We start from the raw sequence: 20251 nt of genomic DNA on the forward strand, positions 1-20251 counted from the left end.
GTCCCCTTCCTCCTCCTCCTTTTGTGTTGAAACGGGGCAGTTGGATCTTCTCTTCCCCAAATTCAGTGTTCCCTCTGGCTTCCTTGGGGTCCAAAGGTGCTTCTCTACTGGCTCTTTGCCAACATCATTTAAGTGTGTTGAAAGCTTTTTCCACTCAAAGAATTCCACTGGCGGTGGGGGGGGCTCCTGGGTGGCTCACTCATTTAAGCGTCTGATTCCGGCTCAGGTCATGAACTCATGGTTCGTGGGTTCGAGTCCCGTGTCGGGCTCTGTGCTGACAGCTTGGAGCCTGGAGCCTGCTTCGGATTCTTTGTCTCCCTCTCTCTCTGCCTCTCCCCAGCTCGCACTCTCTCTTTCTCTCAAAAATAAATAAACATTTAAAAAAATTCCACTGGGTTCCTTAGCCTCCCATATGTGACTCTGTCCTTTAGCCTGAACAAGTCAGGAGCATTAGAATAACAGAATAACTAATAATTAGAATAACAGTAGGTAATCCTATTATTGTTGTAATGAAAGAGGCGGATAGATTTTCCTTCTTTTCTTTTCTCAAGGGTTGGTTTGTTTCTGTGCAACTGCTGACTTGGGTTCTGGATTGCATGGATATAAATTTTGCAAGATTTTTGGTTGAAATATGGTAAATAGCGTTAATGATTACTGATCAGAGTGATAAATCAAGTTGATGTATCTAGTGGTGGCATACCATTAAGGGGGGATTTAAACTTTCAATCTTTAACTTAAAAGGTTAATGCTTATATAGCCTCTTAATGACTTTATGGTAGAGATGGTGATCGTTTTTCGAAATATGTGAACGGAACCAGTTCCAGTACAATAGGTTTGAAGCTGCGATTAGAGCCTCAAATCTCTGAACATTGGCTATAATATAGTCCAGGTCGTGTGCCCATTAGGGTTGTTTGATTAAGTCGGCCTGGAATGGCATCAGTTTTGAGGCCTAGGGATGGGATGGCTCATGAATGTAGCACGTCTCCGATGAGATTAATATACAATATACGTCCTCTTCCTGTGGAATCATGCCTCCAGTCCTACCCTCCCTTGCAACTGCTCTGACCCAGGGCACCGTGGCCCCAAGACAGTTAATAATCCCCACAGCTGCCCTCTGCCCCTACCTGTTTGGCCACCCTCCCTTGCTGACCACCCACTCTGGTCCCCACCGCCCCCCCCACCCCCAGATTGCTCTCGACTTCCTGGTTGGCCCTTGCTGACCTCTCTCTGCAGTCCTGCAAGATCAGTGCTTCCCAGGGCTCTGTTCTGCCTCTTCACCTGTATCTTGTCCTTTCAGCTGGCATTCACGTCCTCGCAGCGACCCAAACCTAGAGTCACCTCCATCTGCCGCCTGGACTGCCGGCAGCATCCACCCTTGTTCCTTTAATTCATTTTCCACCACAGACGGGAAGGATCTTTCTAGCACGCCGTTTGTCACATCCTTCTTCTGCCTGAAACTCTTCCATGATCTCAACTTTCCCTTTCAGGTAAGGTCTAAAGAAAACACTTAACCTGACATACTGGATCCTTCGTGATCACACTTGCTCTTCTCCAGCTGCGTTCTTTCTGGAACACTCTTTCCAGAATTGGGTACCTGGCCAGCAAGTAATAGGCTCTTAGGGGCTGAACCGTGGACCCTAACTTCCAGAATGTGACTGTATTTGGAGACAGGGCCTTTAAAGAGGTACTTAAGCTAAAATGAGGTCGTTAGGTGGGCCCTAACCCATTATGACTGGTGTCCTCATAAGAAGAGGCGATGAGGACACAGACACAGATGAGGGAAGACCGTGTGAGGACACGGGGAGAAGGCGGTAATGTACAGGCCAAGGGGAGAGGCCTTGGAAGAGAGCTGCCCTGCCAACTTCTGGTGTCCTTGCAAGTCCTCAGGGTTCTCTGACAGTAGAAACTTGTGTTTGTTCTGGGGCACCTGGGGGGCTCAGTCAGTTGAGTGTCTGACTTTGGCTCAGGTCATGATCTCGAAGCTCGTGGGCTGGAAGCCCCACATCAGGTTCTCTGCTGTCAGCACAGAACCCGCTTCAGATCCTCTGTCTCCTCTCTCTCTCTCTCTCTCTCTCTCTCTCTCTCTCTCTGCCCCTCCCCCACTCATGCTCTTTCTCTCTCAAAAATAAACATTAAAATTTTTTTTTAATTTTTTTGAAAGAAACTTGTGTTTGTCCTGCTCATGGCTGTATTCAGCGTCTAGCGCACCATCTGGTATCTAGAAGACGTACCAGTTAGTGTGGGTGAAATGACTGGCTGAATAAACAAGAGAACTGGTTTTAAAGTATTGAAGGGGTGATCCTCCGAGTGGAAAACCAGCTGCTTCATGCAAGCTGATGTGAGCAGGTGTGAGGATGGCAGCGCAGAGCCCTGATTCCTTGGTCTTCTATGTCTGTATCTTTTGCGCGCTTTGTTTTGGAGTAAGCTAAATGAGAACAAAATTTTAAGATATTATAGGAGAGAATGGTGGTGTGGAGCTGATAATCAGATCCTACTCAGCTCTTGGGTGAGGAACCTAGCTGGAAAAGAACAGTTAGGGGGAGGGTGTTGACAGAAGGGAGGTGGACTTCGGGAGAGCAGCCAGAGGGCCGCAGGGTGGGCTTGGGAGCCTGGGGTGGGTGTGGGGAGGAGACTGCACGAAAGGCAGGTTTTTGCCAGGAAAACACTTCACCCATGACTCATTCTCCGTTAGGGTCTCCCTGGAACAAAGAGGGCGTCCAACAGGCTGTTCCTGTTCAGTAGCTATTGAGTGAGATAGATGAGGAGGGAGGGATTCCAGAAGGTTTCGTGACACACACCTCAGCACACGTCCGTGTAGAACCAATTTCCCCTTGCAGTATTTTGTCCTTTCAAACTCGGGTTGGGAGAGGCACCAATCTCTGGTCTTCCTTTCTCATTTTCCACAGCACCCCCTCTCCTCACCTTTAGGGTGATCCCTCTAGCCCAGGAGCCCACCCCTCCTTGAAATCCCTCCCCTCTGGGCTTGGGCTCTGGCCCACATGTGCATCACGTAACCCCTTTCTGCTGGCACTGGACTGAGATGGGCCCAGGGGCCTGGCCAGATTCTCAGCCCCGGGATTCAGAGATGGCCAGCTGGCTTCTGCACACAGACATCCCTGGTATGTGGGATATCTGCCTACCACGGGTCATGTCCAGCTGTGTGGGCTGAGAGGTGAGGGCACTGAGCTACAGAGAGAGGGGAACAGAGCAGGAGAAGAGGGTGCAGGAGGAGGGGATGGGAGCAGGAAGAAACGGGGAGGCCTACGTTTCTGGAGATGTTTGAGGTCTTTGTTTCAGAACTTCCCTTGGGCCTGCCCAAGCACATTTATTTCCATGAATCTCACTCTGTCCCTATAGTCTGTCACTCTTTGTCTCTTAGGCTTGTGTTAACTGGTTTCTCTCCTTGTGACCAAAGGCACCTGCGACCTTTTGCTTTTCCTCCTCTTTGCTTTTTTCTCTCTCCCCTGCTGGCCTCTCTCTTCCCTCCCCTTCCCCTTCCCCTTCCCTTCCCTTCCCTTCCCTTCCCTTCCCTTCCCTTCCCTCCCCTCCCCTCCCCTCCCCTCCCCTTCCCTTCTCTTCTCTTCCCTCCCCTTCTCTTCCCTACCTCTTTGTTTTCTCTTCCCCTTCCCCCTTCCCCCTTCCCCCTCCTCTCCCCTTCCCTCCCCTCACTGAGTCTAAGAGAAGGGAAGTATTGGGGAGGAACTAAGGCACTGTGGTCAGTTCTTCTGGGCCTCAGCCGTTTGGAGGGGGCTTCCACACTCCTTTTGCTGGCCTCCCCTAACTCACATCCCCAAATCCAGATCTGCTTTCTTTGAGCTAATAAGTATATTTCTCTTGTGTTCCCAAGTTCAAAGCTGCTATCCTAGCAATGGAAATAAGCACTCATTTTTATGTAGTTATAGCTGGGGCCATTTTCATTTATATTTTTATATGTGTTGCTTTTCCCCAGCAGATCCTAAAGAAGATATTAGTTCCCAGGGAGGGTCCTATTGTCCTCATCGGGTAGAAGCGACACAGCATGCATGTGTATATCTATGTTATATATAGAATAGAATCGCAGCGGTGCGATTTTAATGAAAGAGGGAGGAAATAAAACCCTTTAAAACACTTTGCTTGATCAAAATTTCTCAGCCCTCTATTTCACATTTGTTAATCTTTCTGGAAGAAAAGTACTACAGTAATGACTAAGGCATGCTGGGCTCGGCCTCTTTTATTGAAAATGTTGTGCTTTTTTAAGGAGTTTAATTTGAGCAGCAGTGTTGGTCAGGCTGGCTTTAATCACCGCCTTCCATCTGAGTGGCGAGCACACGGACCTCAGAGTCGAGGAATGGAGTGGTGGCTGGGTGCGAGCCGGGGAAGCCTTCTTCCCCTGGGGGGATCTCGATTCCCTTTATCTAGCTTAGTTTTTCTTTTTTAGTGAACGTACATTTAAAATACAGGGCGAAAATAAATACAATACAATACAATACAATACAATACAATACAATACAGGGCAAACAGGATTTCCAGAGCACTGAGTGGTGCGAAAGCCTACTATTATTTATTTTTCCACGACAAAACTTCCTTTCGAGTCGTTGTCCCATTGGTTTCCTGCCCTCCCGGTGTCCCTGCTGGCTTGTGGGAATCAAAGACCCCCCCCCCCCCCCTGCATAGTGGCCCCTGGGTGGCTCAGTCGGTTAAGTGTCAGGCTCTTGGTTTTGGCTCAGGTCATGATCTCACTGCTTCGTGAGTCTGAGCCCCACATTGGGCTCTGTGCCATCAGCGCAGAGCCTGCTTGGGATTCTCTCTTTCTGCCCTTCTCTGCCCCTCCCCCACTTATGCTGTCTCTTTCTTTCTCAAAATAAATAAATAAACTTAAAGAAAATGAAACAAAAATAAAATTAAAACGTTAAAAAAAAAGCAGACCCCCACACGGATAGAACAGGGATACAAGCAGGTGCTGGCATTGGTGGTTTATGGGTCAGTATGCCTTTGGTTTGTGCCAGCCCTGCCCGAAGGATATCTGTGTCTGCCATCACCTCACATCCATCACCCTGTCTCCTCCCAAGGAATGTCTTCAGGGTCCCTCAGGGTACGTCTCGAATGGGTGACTCCATGGCCCACCTACTGGTGCTAGATATCAGCTGTCCCTTGTCCTCTGGCCCCAGCATTTGTGGGAACAGCCTCTATTTCTGTCTGGCACCAACTTGGGAGCAGAACTCAAAGTGTTTATTCATTCCTTCATATGACAGCAGTTGTTTCCATAGTAGAATTTGCAGGCACCCTCGTAGGGGAGATGGGGGTTTACATCACAGCACACTATCTAAAGACCTTTGAGATATTTTGTGGCTCTAAACCTTTTCTCTGAGTGCTTTTTTATCTCCCTGTCCCCAGGAGGCACCTGACCTGGGTGGCTGCCCTCTCCTCATTCACACAGCACACAGTGGGTTTGCCCCAGCCTCTACTCCTGAACCTGCCCCAAAACCCTTGCTCCAGGTTTCCAAGGTTAACCAGACCCAATTTCTATGAAAGGGGGTTACATGATCGTCTCTGATGATTATGTCACTCTCCATAAGTAACTTCTCAAAACACTGATTTCAAGGCGATTTCTCTGCCTGAGAGAAATAATTGAAAGAAATTTTTTCATCAATGACTTTTTATTTGGTGGTTGTAAATGCTGTGTCACATTTAACACTCATTAGACTCTACCCCTTTGGATTCCCATAAATATCATGCTGTCCGTTAATGCGTTCAGGAAATTCTTTTTTTTTTTTTAATGTTAATTTTTGAGAGCGAGAGAGTGTGTGAGCAGGGGAGGGGCAGAGAGAGAGAGCGGTAGAGGATCCGAAGCAGGCTCTGAGCTGAGAGCAACGAGCCCGACATGGGGCTCGAACTCATGAACTGTGAGATCATGACCTGAGCTGGAACCAGACTCTCAACTGACTGAGCCACCCACGCGCCCCAGAAAATTCTTTTTTAACACCCTGTCTTTGCCAAGCACTGGTCTGGAAAGCTGGCTGGGGACAACTTGGAAGAATGGAGGGGAGGCCATGTGGAGGAGTAGGGGTGGCTACCAGCACATGTTGGTTGTCTAACCATTCCACCAGCTCCTGCCTGGTTTTGAAGTCTTCCCATTGCTGATGAGGAAAAGCTCACACCTCTTGACCTGGTGTGCCAGGCCCATGGCAGTCCGGTACCTCCTACCACACTTCCGCACTTTAGCCAGACTGGTTATTCCCATACAATGCCATTAATTGGGTGTTCTTAATGTGGTTCCTTAAATTATCGGTCTCTTGAGTACTTTAGGATCTTTCAACGGTCCTCGACTAGGGCCTATTCTCCAAGCCCACATTCCGTCCATGGAGGGCAAATCTTTGGGAGCGGCAGGAGTCTACGCTGCCTGGCCCTGCTGCCTGAGGCCTTCCCCACTGGCTGGGTTGAGTTGGAAACTGTGGGCATGAATAGCCAAGGTCAGAAGCCACAGTGTTGCTGGATAGAGATGCAACTATGAGTAACGGCTAACACCTGGGAGGGATGAGCATTTGTCCTAATGACCTGGGCCACTTTGCCAGGCTGGGGTGCAGCACAACTTCTCTTACCCTTGTGCCACCTCTGGAATTCGTGGCTCAGCACAGTGTACTTCGCCGGGCATCTATCCTGAACCTGCATCAGGGGCCGGACTCTCTGGAGTCCCGCAGTGGACCCCGGGGCAAGACACTGCTGGGGGATGACCGGAGAGGGGTGTCAGCATGGGATCTGACATCTGGCGTAGCGAGGCATGTCTCCCCCTCTCTGATTTGCACCTGTCTCCCCTCTGGTACCACCAGCCGGGGAGCTGGGCACAGGAGCCGTGGGGGAAGCACTGAGCATCACTGAGGCCTGGTCCAACCTGTCCAACCTGTGACCCTAACTTATCTTCTGACTGACTCACATCTTCCCCAACACCAAGCATATTTCTCAGGCTGTATGCGCCCTGCATATACCCCCTTAATACCTCACTATCCATATCGTAGGAGACCAGAATGGGAGGGTGGTGCCCTGAGTCGGGCCTGGCTCCCTGTCCTAAGAGTGGAGTTTGGAGCTCCCCCACCCCCACTCTGTTTGGGGCAGCTGCTGTCCTCTCTCTCTCGGTGCTATTTCTCTTTTAGTCCCTAAGACCTGAGCTTGTAGCATTTCTCTTTCTTTAAAATACCTGTGGCCTGCTCTCTCTCTCCTCCTCTGCCCAGAATGATCTTGAAGACTCTGGAGGACCCTCAGGCGGTTCATGAAGCCCGAGGCTTGTTGTTAACACTGTGACCGTCTCCAGTGAACTCCTGGCTGGGCCCTGCTGACACTCTCTGCCTCCTTTTCACTGCCTTGTCCGGGAGCCTCTCCAGTCTCATCTCTGACTCTGGGCCCTTCACCCCCTTTCTGCCAGCAGGTGAGAAATTTAACTTGGCTTTTCCCAGGACTCTTTTCTCCGACAGACCTGCCTCCCCTCCTGGAAGGTATCTTGGCTTGAAAATGTGGGGTCAGAAGAAGAGGCTCACACTCTAGCTCTGTGGGACCCTCAGCGTGATTCTAACACAGTGGGACCTTGAATCAAAGTTTGGAGAGCCAAGATGGTGGCCTCTCCCACACTTCTCATGGCGCTCAAGCTCCTTAGCTCCCAGGATATGAAGCAAAGTGTGGCTAGGAGAGGACCCAAAGGACTTGTTATTTTTTTTAGCTATTAACAATGGCTCATGGCCCATGCTCAAGATGATTCTCTTACTTGGGTTGACTGGAGCTGGGACCTACTCCACACCCTCAGCTGTGACCAACTCGGCCACCATCCCTCTAAAGCAAACACACGTGAGCAGGGGGATACCAAGGATGTTCAGATAGATCTTAAGGTCTTTGGTGAGAGATCTAAACTTCAGAGGTGGGAATAGAGGAAAAATCAGGTGTTAGACACCTACCCTCACCCCGAATCCTCCACCCTGGTCTAGAATTCCTGTGCCTTATACCATCGAAGAGTGTGGCCATCTTGGCCCAGACCTTTGGGATGACCCCTCATAGGTGTCCCCTGGGCCACCCTTTCTGCTTTACTGGCTACGTCTTTACTCTCCACACAGTTTTTCTGCCCCTTTAACTCCTTCCTCTTTCTCCAAGACCCCTTATTCTCCTCCCCCCCCCCCCCAGCCTCCATCAGAATTTGAGGAATTTCAAGTTTTTTCCACTGTCTTGTGAGCTTTCACTCCCTGTGGATACAGCCATGAGCCACTTACAGCAACCATTCTACTCCTTGGCGGAATGAAAGGGGGTAGCGGTGGTGATCTTCTGCTCCCAGTGACAGCTGTCTTTTCCTTGTATTTACTTGAAGTTCCTAAAGCCAATCAGATTCATCTCAAATTGCAAGGGGTGATTTCTGCCCCAAGTCCTATCATTTTCACATTTGAGATTCAGAGCCGCTCTGCTGGTGTAAATGAGCTTATTATGCCGTAGAAAGTCTGCACAATGCACCCCCAGCTCTGCCCCCTGACTTTGGGTTGCCTTTGTGAAAACTTCTTCCATTACTTTGGCACTTCTGAAGGGCCCAGGCCCAGCCCCTCTCTGGTCATAGGACAGGGTGAGGGTTGGGGTGGGGCACACTTAAAATTGGAAATTACTCAGAGCTGATCTTCTCTGAGACCTGCCATCTTGTAGACAAGAAGCCTGAGGTTCAGAGAAGTTAAGTGACCTGCCAAATCCCATTGTCAACAGACTGGTGGCAGAACTGGGAGTGGAAGCTGTCCCACTCCACTCTACAGCCAAGTGCCCTTTCTGTCCCCTCCATCTTGCGCACAGGCACAATTTCTGGGCTGGGTTAGCACCGATGACTTCTAATGAGGCAGAGCCCATCCTTCCAAAGCCTCCGGCATTGGTACCCAGCTTCTCCAGCACCCTCATTGGGGAAATGCCATCTCCTGAAGCAGGCCACACACCTTCGATGAAAATGTCTCTTCTTTACCGAACTGAAATTTGTCTTTTTGGTGCTTGCACCTGGTTCTGCCTCGCAGGATTGTACAGAGTCACTCTGATCCCTCCTGCAGTGACCACACTTCTCATAGGAAGCCTGCAGTCTGTCCCTTTGTTTTCTCTTCTTCAGGTGAAACAACCCTGTTTCCTGTCTATGATGCTGAAACTAATGTTGATGTATGTGTGGTTCTCTCCCCACAGCACCAGTTACCTCAGTTCTGATGTGGTCTGCTTGCAGAGAGAGCCTCAGGTCCCACAGGTTGAGGGCTGGCTCCTTCAAGACCACCCCTCCCTCCATGCAAGTCCAGGTTGTTACTCAGCTTTTCTGACTGGCTATATAGGTCAGAGGTTCTAACAACCCCTGCTTTGGGTTCAGTGAACTTGCTGGAGGGGCTCGCAGAACTCAGAGAAACATTCTACTGACTAGATTCCCGGTTTATGATGAAGGATATTAAGGGAACAGCCAGATGGGAGAGAGGCACAGGGCAGAGAATGGAGAAAGGGCTCTGTGCTTCCTCTATGCGTTCACCAACCCAAAACTCCCTGAACATGTCCTTTTGCGTTTTTATGAAGGCTTCATTACACAGGCATGATTGATTAGGTCACTGGCCTTTGGCAACTGACCCAATCTCCAGCCCCTCTCCCTGACCCAGAGGTCAGTGGAGGGACTGAAAGTTCCAACCATCCAGTCACACGGTTGGCTCCCTTGGTGACCAGCCTCCAACCTTAGGTGAACTTGGTGCTTTCCAAAAGTCGCCTCATTAACATGACAATGACACCTTTATTGCTTTCACCCCCTAGGAATTTCCAAGGGTTTTAGGAGCTCTGTGCCAGGAACAGGGACGAAGACCAAATTTATATTTATCAATAAATCAGGACATCACAGTCTTCCATTGTGGGAAACCTCATTCCTAGGGCTCCTCTTTCCTGTCCATGTGGGGCTGAGATCCAGATATTGTCTGGCAGGCCCAGAGTCCCGACAGTCACCTGCTACCCTGGGTGGCCACACTGTCCTGCTTTCCCCTTTCAGACCACCCCAGGGCAGCTGAGCCAGAGAGGAGGCCACCATGTTCTTCTGTCGCCTGCCTCCGCGGCTTCCCAAGCTATCCCTCTGCTCTGCGTGGCCAGGAGTGGAGACGGCCGAGGAGCAAGACACCAGATGCTGCTGCTAGGGCTTGGCATTAGCGAGGGTGGCTCACCTCGCCTGGCCCCCGGGGGAGAGCGCCGGGGAGGGACCTGCTTTTGAAGAACACAGATAGAAAGGTCCAGCGAGGAACACTCTTCACGCAGCAATTAACAGGCCAGAGTGGCACCAAGTGGATATTGCAGTCTTGCGGCCGGGGCACGGTGCCATCAGGGCTTGGGCTGCAGAAGAGGCCAGCCGCACATTCCCACAAAAGGTTGAGCAGCTGGCATTACTGGTGGAAAAGCCAGTTTTCGAAGGGTGATTTCTTGGCTCCTCTAATTAATGAGAAGCAGAGATTTCAGGATGGCAAATAGAACTCCCTCTGGCCAGATGCACAGATTTTTGCTCTTTTGCTTCCTTGTTTTTCATGCCTCTAAGTCTTTGCAAAAGACTAAATAATCATCATAATAATCATAAGCCTTTGGGGAGGCTCCAGTTTTCAAATGGAATAGAAACACACAGGGCTGAACGGAAGGGATCCAAGAGGCTCCCAGGCCCCACACCTTGCCCTGGAAAGCACGGAGCCCAGACCCTCTCTCCCTTGGCCTCCCTGCTATAATCTTCCTTACACACAGACTGGATGTTTTCAGTGCTCTCAGAAATTCCTAGAGTCTCCACTTCCCTGTAGAGTAGGATTCAAATGCCCCCCACCGGGATCCAAAAGTCCTCTGTGGTTCCCCATTCTTCCAGGTCAAGCTAAGCCCCGTTTCTAAAAAAAAAAAAAAAAAATTTCCTAGGGGTACATGATGTTCTCATCTTCAAACCCTTTGTGGGCCGGGTGGGGACCCAGGGTGCCGTGTCCCTTCTTGTGCCAGAGTGGAGGGCTCAGCCCAGCCCAGCAGGCAGCCTTGCTCTGGAGCCCCTGGCTCTCCTACCAGAGATCTCAGAGTCATGGAGTGTCAGAGCTTGGTCTAACCTGGCCACTTTATGAAAGAGATAGTGAGGTCCAGAGAGGGCCAGGGGCATACTCCACATCACCCAGCCAGCTACTGGCTGTGTCTCCCGCTGCCATGCCGGGAGCCTGGGGTTACTCTCCTAAGTTCTCCTTGGTTGATTATTCTCCCCTGGCCGATTATCCTCCACTGTCTCTGACGGTGGCTTGTAAGGGAAGTGAAGTCAGCGTGAACAGGTATTATTGGAAGAGAGACGCATGGAGAATGGGTGATGGGTTGTTGGTTTTTTGGTGGGTTTTTTTGTTGTTGTTGTTGTTATTTTTTTCCATTTCCTTGGTGACCTGTGCCCCATTCATTCTCACTGTTTGCAGAGGTGGTCCTATCATCATCCCGAGGCCCGGCTGGGGCTGGATGGGCTGGCCTTCCACGGTGGCCCAGACTGCTGCTCCTCGTGATCTCAGGTGATTGTCCCCCCATAAACGTGATGGATGGCCCCTTACCAGACTGTAAATCCCAAAGTAAGCAGTTTGAACTCACCTGCAAATCAGCTCTTCTCTGTCCTGCCCCCCCTGACCCTGTGAACGTGTGATGCAGCCACCGTTCCCAGGATTCATGACTTTAATTACGTTTCTTCCAGGGGTCTGAGTTTATCGTGGAGGCTGCTGGGCTGGTGGATTCCTTCTTCCCTGTGCTCACCCCAGAGGAGTTGCCACAAAGTGCTGATCTTCTGGTCTCATTGAAAGTAGCACATTCACGTGAACGGGGCCCCGGGAGAGCATTTCCACGCCCAAGTCGCCGAAGCGTTTGCGTAAAGCTCCGGGCCAGGTGGGAGTATCTAGGACCGCGCTCTAGTCCCAGACCCGTCACCCGGCCTCCTGTGCCACCTGAGGCTGGTCCTGTGACTTCTGGACCTCAGCTTTCTCCTTCGTAAACGGTCTACGCCCCCACTCCCGGCTCTTCGGGAACTGACACAGTGATGGGGGAGCCCTCGGTCCAAACGGTGCAAATGCTTATTAAGCAGTGCCCATGTGGGCCAGGCCGCTTCACACTCACAGAACTCAGTATAACCTGCTTAACACAGGACAAATCCAAAGTTCAGAGGGGTTCAGTGATTTCCCCAAGATCACATAGCTGTGGAGCTATGCCTGCATGCTCTGTGCTAATGGAGGAAAACCCTTAAAATCTCCAGCATCACATCCTCATGTATGAAATGAAGCTTTTCGAATATTTCTATGCCCAGGCCCACCCCCAGACTGATCTGCCGGGCCCGTGAGTGAATCACATGTGCACATGGCTGAGAACCGCCAGCCCCGTGGCCTCCAGGGTCCCTGCCAGCTCCAGATTGCTGTGTTTTTTATAATTTATTGAGTGTCTACTATAATTCCAGCGTCAAATTAATTTATGATCTACCCTTGAACTGAATTAAAACCAGCGCCTAGGGAAGTAGCCCGATTATGAGGGCAGGAGCTTGGAATCAGGTGTTCCCAGTTTTGAGCCTGGCCCCGTGCCAGCCCAGTTACTATGAAAACGGAGACACCACTTTCCTCTTTCCCTTCCCCACCCCACTTTCTCTTCTGGCAAATAGGGTGTTGCCTCCTCAGCAAAATTTTCGAGAATGTAAAACCCAGGTGGGATGTCTAGCCGGGCAACGAGGACTGATAGATTAAACCAGCTGTCTCTGCACAGACCAACTTCCTCTGCCCTCAGTTTTGTTAGCACCTTATGGTACGTTATTCCAGGCTGAAATGAACTTCGGTTCTGCAGCAGTTGTCGCTGTTAAAAATCATTGGTGACACCCCGTGAGGAAATTGAAGTCCCCCTGGAATGTCACTGAGTCTGTCCCTTTATTTTCAGCAAGAAGGCTGGGCCCTTGGTCACATACCCCCCAGTGGAGGCAAACGTTTCACAAGTGGGCAGAAGTGAGACAGTCTAGGGCTCTGGGGTCTAGTGGGCTGGGTCCCATTCCACTCTGCTACTCCTTAGCCATGTGACCTTGAGGCCGTTGCTTAAACTTCTGGAGCCTCTGTTTTACTCTCTCTAAAATGGGAATTAAACAGTGGCACTTGCAAGGGTTCTGTGAGAAGGTAAAATGATACAATTGCATAAAACGTACCCAGTCTTGACTGGCCAAAAGAGGCAGCATGGGCTCAGTGCCAGCCCTGGCGGAAAAGACAGCTCCAGCTGTGACCTGCAGGTATTTCCTCCAGGCTCTGGGGCATCCTTGGGAGGAAGACACAGCAGGTGTCCTGTCTCAGGCTCACCTTCCTCAAACACAAGGGGCAACATCTTGTTCTTTCAGTAGAATGGGAGGGACTACTGGACGAGGCAGGATTAGAACAAAAGTCTCCATGTTGTTTTTGGGGGGGAGGGGTGATTTTCATTCATGCATGCATTCAACAGATGTTTATTGAGAAACTACTTGGGTTTTTTGTTTTTTATTTTAATAATTCTTTTAAGTGTATTTATGTATTTTGAGACAGAGGCAGGGCGGGGCAGAGAGAGAGAGAGAGAGAGAAAGAGAGAGAGAGAGAGAGAGAGAGAGAGAGAGAATCCCAAGCAGGCTCTGCACTGTCAGCACAGAGCCTGACATGGGGCTCAAACTCACAAACACCAAGACCATGACCTGAGCTGAAATCAAGAGTCAGCCACTTAACCGACTGAGCCACCCAGGTGTCCCTTGAGAACCCACTTTGTACCAGGCACTCCTCTATGTCCGGGGTTGGCAAACTTTCTCTGTAAGGGACCAGATGGTCTTTATGGATTGTGTCATGACTACTTTGCCATGTAATTTGAGAGCAGCCATAGATAATCCATGATCAAATGAGCACATTCAACAAAACAGGCTGCAGGCCAGGTTTGACCCGGGCCATAGTTTGCTGGAAACTGGCCATGATGAGAGGCTTTACCCCATGGAAATGAGTGGTGGCTGGGAAACCAGTTGTTGACCATTTGCCAGAGCACCAGTGGTATAAGGAATGGAAAGTGCAGGGGTTCAGCACCTGAAGGACTGGTTATGAGGGGCCCCAGTGACACTTGCGCCAACACTGGAAGGCCATCTGGGGAGAGAGATTTTCGACATTGAGAAAGCAGCTGTGGCAGAACATGTGTGGCATGCTGGAGGACCAGCAAGGAGGCAAGGTGGCTGCGGGGAGTCAGCAAGAGGGAAGATGGCAGGAGATTGGGTTTGAGATGGGTAGGCAGAGAGGAAGAGATACAGACTGTGGGCAGCACAGTCAGGAGTGGAAGCTACCACAGAACTCCAGGCGGAAAACATGGCAGCTCTGTTCTCGGGTCACAGCGGACGCATGAGAAGAAGTGGAGCCACCACGATATGCTGACAAATCGGATGTTGAATCCAAGGCAAAGAGAGGCGGGAGCCACGTGCTCAGGCTTTTGGGCTGAGTAACTGCAGAGAGGGAGTTGTGATCAACTGAGGGAAGATCAGATAGAGTTTTGACAATAATTTGAAAGGTCTCTTTGAAGTCGTAAGAAAGATGTTGACGAGACAGTTGGATATTCAAGTTTGTAGTTCAGAAGAGAGATCCCGGCTCCAGAGTGAGAGTGAGAGTTGTCTCCCTCTTAAGAGTGAGAGTTGTCCACGTATGGCTGGTATTTAACTCGAGGCCAGCAAATGAGTGAGTATAGACGACCCCTAGGAGAGATTAAGTGATCACGTGTTGGGCACCCCAATGTTTGCAACTTGAGGATGTGTGAAGAAGATGGAAAATGAGTGGCCACTGAAGCAGAAAGAAATTATTTTCTTTTCCAAATAAAAAACCCTGGAAATCATGATTCAAAGTCGGCTCAAATTCTCCCCACTCTGGGCATGTTGCAGAAAGAACCACTCCAGCTCAGCGGACTCTCTCCTCCCATGAGCACCGCCAGGAGCTCCTGTACAGGTCACCCGTTTGACGCCTCTCCCATGCTGCCTTGGGTCCAGCTCGCTGTCCTAACAGGAGGTCTTGCCATCCACCTGGGGTCTAAACCCCTTGAGGGCAGTGACCATGCCCTGGCCTCTGTGTCCCCACATGGTCTGGTGAGCAACTCTGCACACAGATAAATGCACAGTAAGTAATTAGCAGATGGGAGAGGTTAGAGATGGTGACAGGACTCAGACTTACTGAGCAATGTTTACTGGGCACCTAGGACATGTGGGCCAGAGGCCATGAGCTTCTAGGAGAACCAAATTGTTTTGAAAAAATCTATCAGAGGGGCGCCTGGGTGGCGCAGTCGGTTAAGCGTTCGACTTCAGCCAGGTCACGATCTCGCGGTCCGTGAGTTCAAGCCCCGCGTCGGGCTCTGGGCTGATGGCTCAGAGCCTGGAGCCTGTTTCCGATTCTGTGTCTCCCTCTCTCTCTGCCCCTCCCCCGTTCATGCTCTGTCTCTCTCTGTCTCAAAAATAAATAAACGTTAAAAAAAAATCTATCAGAATGTCAGATCACAGAAGGGTTCTAGGAGAAAAAAGATTGAAAAAGAATGTCTTTGGCTTCTGGAGGGAAAACTGCAGGGAAGACCCGAGGGTTGGCTGACCCCAACGCCATGCAATCCCAGACTTCCAGACAAGATCCATGAGACTCTGCTGTTCACTTGTTGGGCAAACCTTGGCCTCCCTTTATTCCTCGGGAAATGCAGGAGGTGGTATCCGACTTTCCTGAGAGACTGTGGGGCACTTTAGCACCAGAACCCAAAGAAACGTGCCACCAAGCATGTGGCCCAGCCTGGTTTGCACTGGGGACTGCCTGCCTGCTGTCCATGGTGCTGCTCAGGCTACCCTTGCCCTCACCCTTCAGATATTCCCAGGCCCGTGGCCCTCATCGCTCACCCTCAAGATAAGCTGGTCACAGATAAGCCTTCTCCAGGCTGCATCACTGTGAGACCCTCTTAATTCTTCCTTCTGGGAACATGAGATTCATCCTCAAAGTGAACCCTGGGGATACCGAGGAAGAGCCTAGTTAAGTGGCCTGACACCTACCACTTGATTTTTTTCTTAACCAGAGATGCCGTTCCCTTCTGTTCTTGAGTGGTCATTTTCATGGAGAGTTCTGGCCTAATTTCACTTTTCTTCTGCGTGATCACTGCAGCCGAGAGGCTTCCCCCCACCCCAAAAAAATGGCCACCGTGTGGTGTTCTTGGTGCATTTTCCTGTCAGCATCTCTGCCTCTTTGCCTCAGATCTCTGCATCGGTTCTTAGAGGGTTGCTGTCTCCTATTTTTCTGCAAATCTGTGCTCTCTGCATGGGAACCAGCTGACTAACTCCTCTTCAAAGCTCCAAGGACCATGTGCTTAAAACTTGTCCTAGAAGCCAGGGCTTAAAACGGTGCTAGCATACAGCTGAACACAATCGCTATCTGAATGAAGGGATCCTTTGAACACGCCCTTTCGTCATCGCTAGCCTCGGCAGAGGAACAGACCTGGTTGACCACAGCCTTTCCTGTGGAAATAATCCTACCTAGCTCGCAGAGGAGGGCTGACTCTGGGCACTGGCTTCTCTGGTTTCTGCCTCTCTGTGGTCTGGGTTTATATAATACTCAGCAGTTTAGCCCCTCACCCAATATGGACCAAGGAAGGTCTGTAGTGGAGAGTGCTGGGCGGACCTGGCCATTTCCCTAGCTGTGGCCCCTGTCCTGGGAAGCACCACATTTTAGCCACAGCACAGCAGAGCAGGGTAAACAAGGACACTGGTGGCAGTTCCAGTGTGTGTGTGTGTGTGTGTGTGTGTGTGTGTGTGTGGCCTGGGGTAACCCCTCTCTTCCAGCCTCAGTTTCCTTATTGAAAGTGAGGATAAGAACCATGGCCCATGTAGTCGGTCAGGTAATGAGGTAAACACCTAGCATGAGGCCTGCACATGGTCGCCGTAGTGGGTCCAGCCGTGGCACTCCCGAGTTCGTGTCCACCTGGAACCTCAGAATGTGACCTCACTTGGAAATAGGGTCTCTGCAGATGGAAGTAAGTTAAGAATTGAGATGAGATCCTTCTGGGTTAGGGTGGGTCCTAAGTCCAATGAGAGTGTCCTTACAAGGAGACGGAAAAGGACACACGGACACAGGAGAAGGCCGTGTGAAGACGGAGCCCTGGAACGCCAGGAGCCTCCAGATGCTGGAAGAGGCGGGAAAGGACTCTGTCCCAGAGCCTTCGGAAGGAGTGTGGCCCTGACGACTCCTTGACTTTTGGCTTCTGGCCTCCAGGACTGTGAGAGAGAAATTTCTGTTGTTTTAAGCCACTAAGTCTGTGGTGCTTTGTTATGGCTGCTCTAGGAAACGAATCTGATGTGTTCTCCCTAAGGTGCCGCTAGCTGTTACCTTCTTCCTCTTACAGAAAAGACTGGACGCGTGGATGGGCTTCTCGGGGAGAGGAGCAGGGGCGTCCCTGGAGGGAGCCCCCAGAATGCTGGTGGGTGATTGGTGGAGGCTCCCTTGGGGTCCAGCGGGGCCTGGTTAGGGGTGGGACGGGTGGGGGGAGTTAATGCTGCAGAAAGGTCAACGTGTCCCCCTCTTCCTGCTCTCACCCAGGAAGGTGACTCACTCTGGGCTGGGGGTGGGGCCAGGGGCTCCCGTAGACAGAGCCAACCATCTGTCAGAGAACCCGGGCCCTCCTGAGCCGGGACTGGAAGATCTTCACCAAGCCTGGACCCACAGTGTCCCCAGGAACGGGAGAGGTGCCCACAGAAGAGGAGGGGCGGGGCTGCCAAGGTCAAAACACACCCCCATGACCAGGGGTCCTTGTAGCCGAGCAGACCGCACTGGGACCTCTGTCGACTTGTGCTCTGTTGTACCTGAGCCCCAGGGCAGCCCCTCCAGACCCCGCTGCTCGGCCCTCGTCTGTGACAGTCAGGCCGTCCTTGGCCCCGCTCAGCCATGTTTCCCGGGGCTACCGTTCCCCAGGAGGCCAACATTTTGTGCTGGGGGTGGGGTGTGGGGGCAGCCCTTGCTCGCCCCTCTGACTGGATTCAGAAACCGCCTGGACCATGTAGCCCCCCTTCTTGCCCTGCTGTCCACCTGCAGGCGGAAACGCCGGGCACACCGCCTCCTGTCTGTCTGTCCTTTGTGCCCCCTCTTCCTGCCTCGTTGTCTGAAGAGCCGTGTCTCCACAAAACCACCCCCTAACCCAAGGGTCCAAGGAAGAGAGGCAGTGAGGGAGCCAGCCCCCGAACCCCGTGTTGCCCTGACCGCGGGTACACTCCTGACAGGCCCTCCATAGAACCAGGACAGGGTTCTGTGAACCAGGACCTGTCGGTAGGTCACGCAGCACCTCTGTACTAAGAACCTGTGACAAGATGTCCCAGAAAGAAAGCAGTGAAGACTCCTCTGCTCGTGGAACTTTCATTCTGGTGTGGGGACATTGACAGAGGTCCTGGTGGGGAGGAGCTGGGAAAACAAGGAACCCAGTGCTGGGTCGGTTGAGAGTCAGGAGCCCCTCCAGGTGAGGGGAGCGGAAGAAGGCTCTGAGGGGAGGAGACCGCTCAGGGGGAGACCAGGGAGGCGGGGACACAGGTGTCAGCCGTGCAGGGGTGACAGCTAGTCAGAAGCAGGTCCTTTTAGGGCAGCGCTAGATTTCCTGATGGACGACGGCCTGCAGAGATGAGGGGAAGAGGGAGTGGCAGTGGATTTAGGGTCTGGGCCGTCAGGAGATGCAGGGTGAGGGGGTCACAGGCTGTGATGGGGGGTGAAGTCGCCTGCCGTCTGGCCCTCTCTTGCCCATTCTCATTGTGGCCACTGAGCTCTGGACTGGCCCTAAGCCGGGGTTCGTGAGACGGAACCCGAGTATGGGCTCAGCCAAGTGCCTGGTCTACTTGGATAGGTGGGCACATCTCAGCTCCCACCAGGCAAGACAAGGAAGCCCCACCCCTCCTAGTCTGGGTGCCACAAGGGCATCCAGACCTTGGTGGGAGCGGGGGGCACGCCAGGGCCCTGCATTTTCTCCCGAAGCCAGTGCTAAGCCATTGAATGCCAGGCAGGAAGTAATGGCACCGATGGCCTTAAAAAAATTTTTTTTAAGGGGCTCCTGGGTGGCTCAGTTGGTTAAGTGTCTGACTTCGGTTTAGGTCATGATCTCCCAGTTCGTGAGTTCGAGGCCTGCGTCGGGCTCTGTGCTGACAGCTCGGAGCCTGGAGCCTACTTTGGATTCTGTGTCTCCCTCTCTCTCTCTCTCTCTCTCTGCCCCTCCCCTGCTCACACTCTGTCTCTCTCTCAGAAGTAAATAAACATTAAAAAATAATTTAATTAAAAACCTTTTTAAATTAAAAAAACATTTTATGTAAGTTTATTTTGAGAGGGAGAGAGCACAAGTCGGGGAGGAGCAGAGAGAGAGAGGGAGAGAGAGAATCCCAGGCAGGCTCTGTGTGTCAGTGCAAAGCCCGACGCGGGGCTCCACGGTAGGATCATGACCCGAGCAGAAATCGAGAGTGAGGCACCTAACGGACTGAGCCAGCCAGGCGCCCCTGCCTTTTTAGAAGGCGGTCTAAAAGTTGTGTGGAGAATGGACGGGTGGAGGGCAGAGGCAGGAGGCTGGTGAGGACGGAGTGGGAAGTCCCCTCCCTGGAGGTGCAGAGAGGTGGGGGGCAGGTGAGAGCTGTCCTCAGAGGTGAATGGGGACCAGAGCCTGTGGGCACTAGGAGCTGCCAGGCACGAGGGTCACACACAGGTCTTGTTCGCTTCTAGATATCGGGGCCGCGTGCCCCCACGCCGTGGGTGCCCAGTAAATGCTCGCCCCAGTCCCTCCTGGCTCCCCCCAGCCTCACCTGTGCTCCGGCACTTCCTGCCTTCCCCCTCCCTCCCCCCAGCCTGGGTCTGGGGCCCTCCAGCCACCAGGCTCCCTGTCAGACTTTCTCTCCATCTGAAAACAGATGCCACGGACGGGCCACACAAGTGCCGCGACTGTCTAACTCCACCGAATGTGTAATTATAGCAACACAAGCATCAAATTACCAGGGACAAGTAGCTGCAAAGTAATTATATGATTCTTTGTTACTTGGAGGGTTGGGGTTTCCCCCACATTTAAAGCTGATTCCTTTAAAAGCTCCGGTTCAGTGGGCGGGTGGGGAAAGCAGGTGGCAGATGGGCGGGACCAGAGACCGCTAGGGGGTTCCGCATCCTCGGGGGTGCAGGTTGTGGTGGAGTGGCTGGGGTTGAGGTGAGGGAGAGCGGCGCCCTCTCTTTCTCCTCCAGGGCCCTGCTAAGTGGTATCCTTCCACCGTCCTGGAGAAGAAGAGAGCAGG

General features: G+C 51.8%; 2 long non-coding RNA genes across 3 annotated transcripts in view; one reads left to right on the forward strand and one right to left on the reverse strand.

The window, feature by feature from the left end:
- The window catches only part of LOC121014829 (uncharacterized), a 34741-nt gene extending 15416 nt beyond the window's left edge, over positions 1 to 19325 (forward strand). For both annotated transcript variants that reach the window (XR_005783447.1, XR_005783448.1), the window contains exons 2-4: positions 463 to 552; positions 7842 to 7853; positions 19315 to 19325. This is a non-coding gene — a long non-coding RNA (uncharacterized LOC121014829). The remainder of the gene's footprint in view (positions 1 to 462; positions 553 to 7841; positions 7854 to 19314) is intronic.
- Positions 469 to 14056, reverse strand: LOC121014828 (uncharacterized). Its single transcript, XR_005783446.1, has 3 exons — positions 14046 to 14056; positions 5108 to 5112; positions 469 to 564 (listed from the first exon to the last, which is right to left on the reverse strand). It is a non-coding gene; the product is annotated as an uncharacterized LOC121014828 (long non-coding RNA).
- Positions 19326 to 20251: the final 926 nt, after the last annotated feature.

The sequence above is a fragment of the Herpailurus yagouaroundi genome, unplaced genomic scaffold (genome assembly GCF_014898765.1).
Source record: "Herpailurus yagouaroundi ecotype Mexico unplaced genomic scaffold, PumYag 203, whole genome shotgun sequence".
In the NCBI taxonomy this organism is placed as follows: Eukaryota; Metazoa; Chordata; class Mammalia; order Carnivora; family Felidae; genus Herpailurus; species Herpailurus yagouaroundi.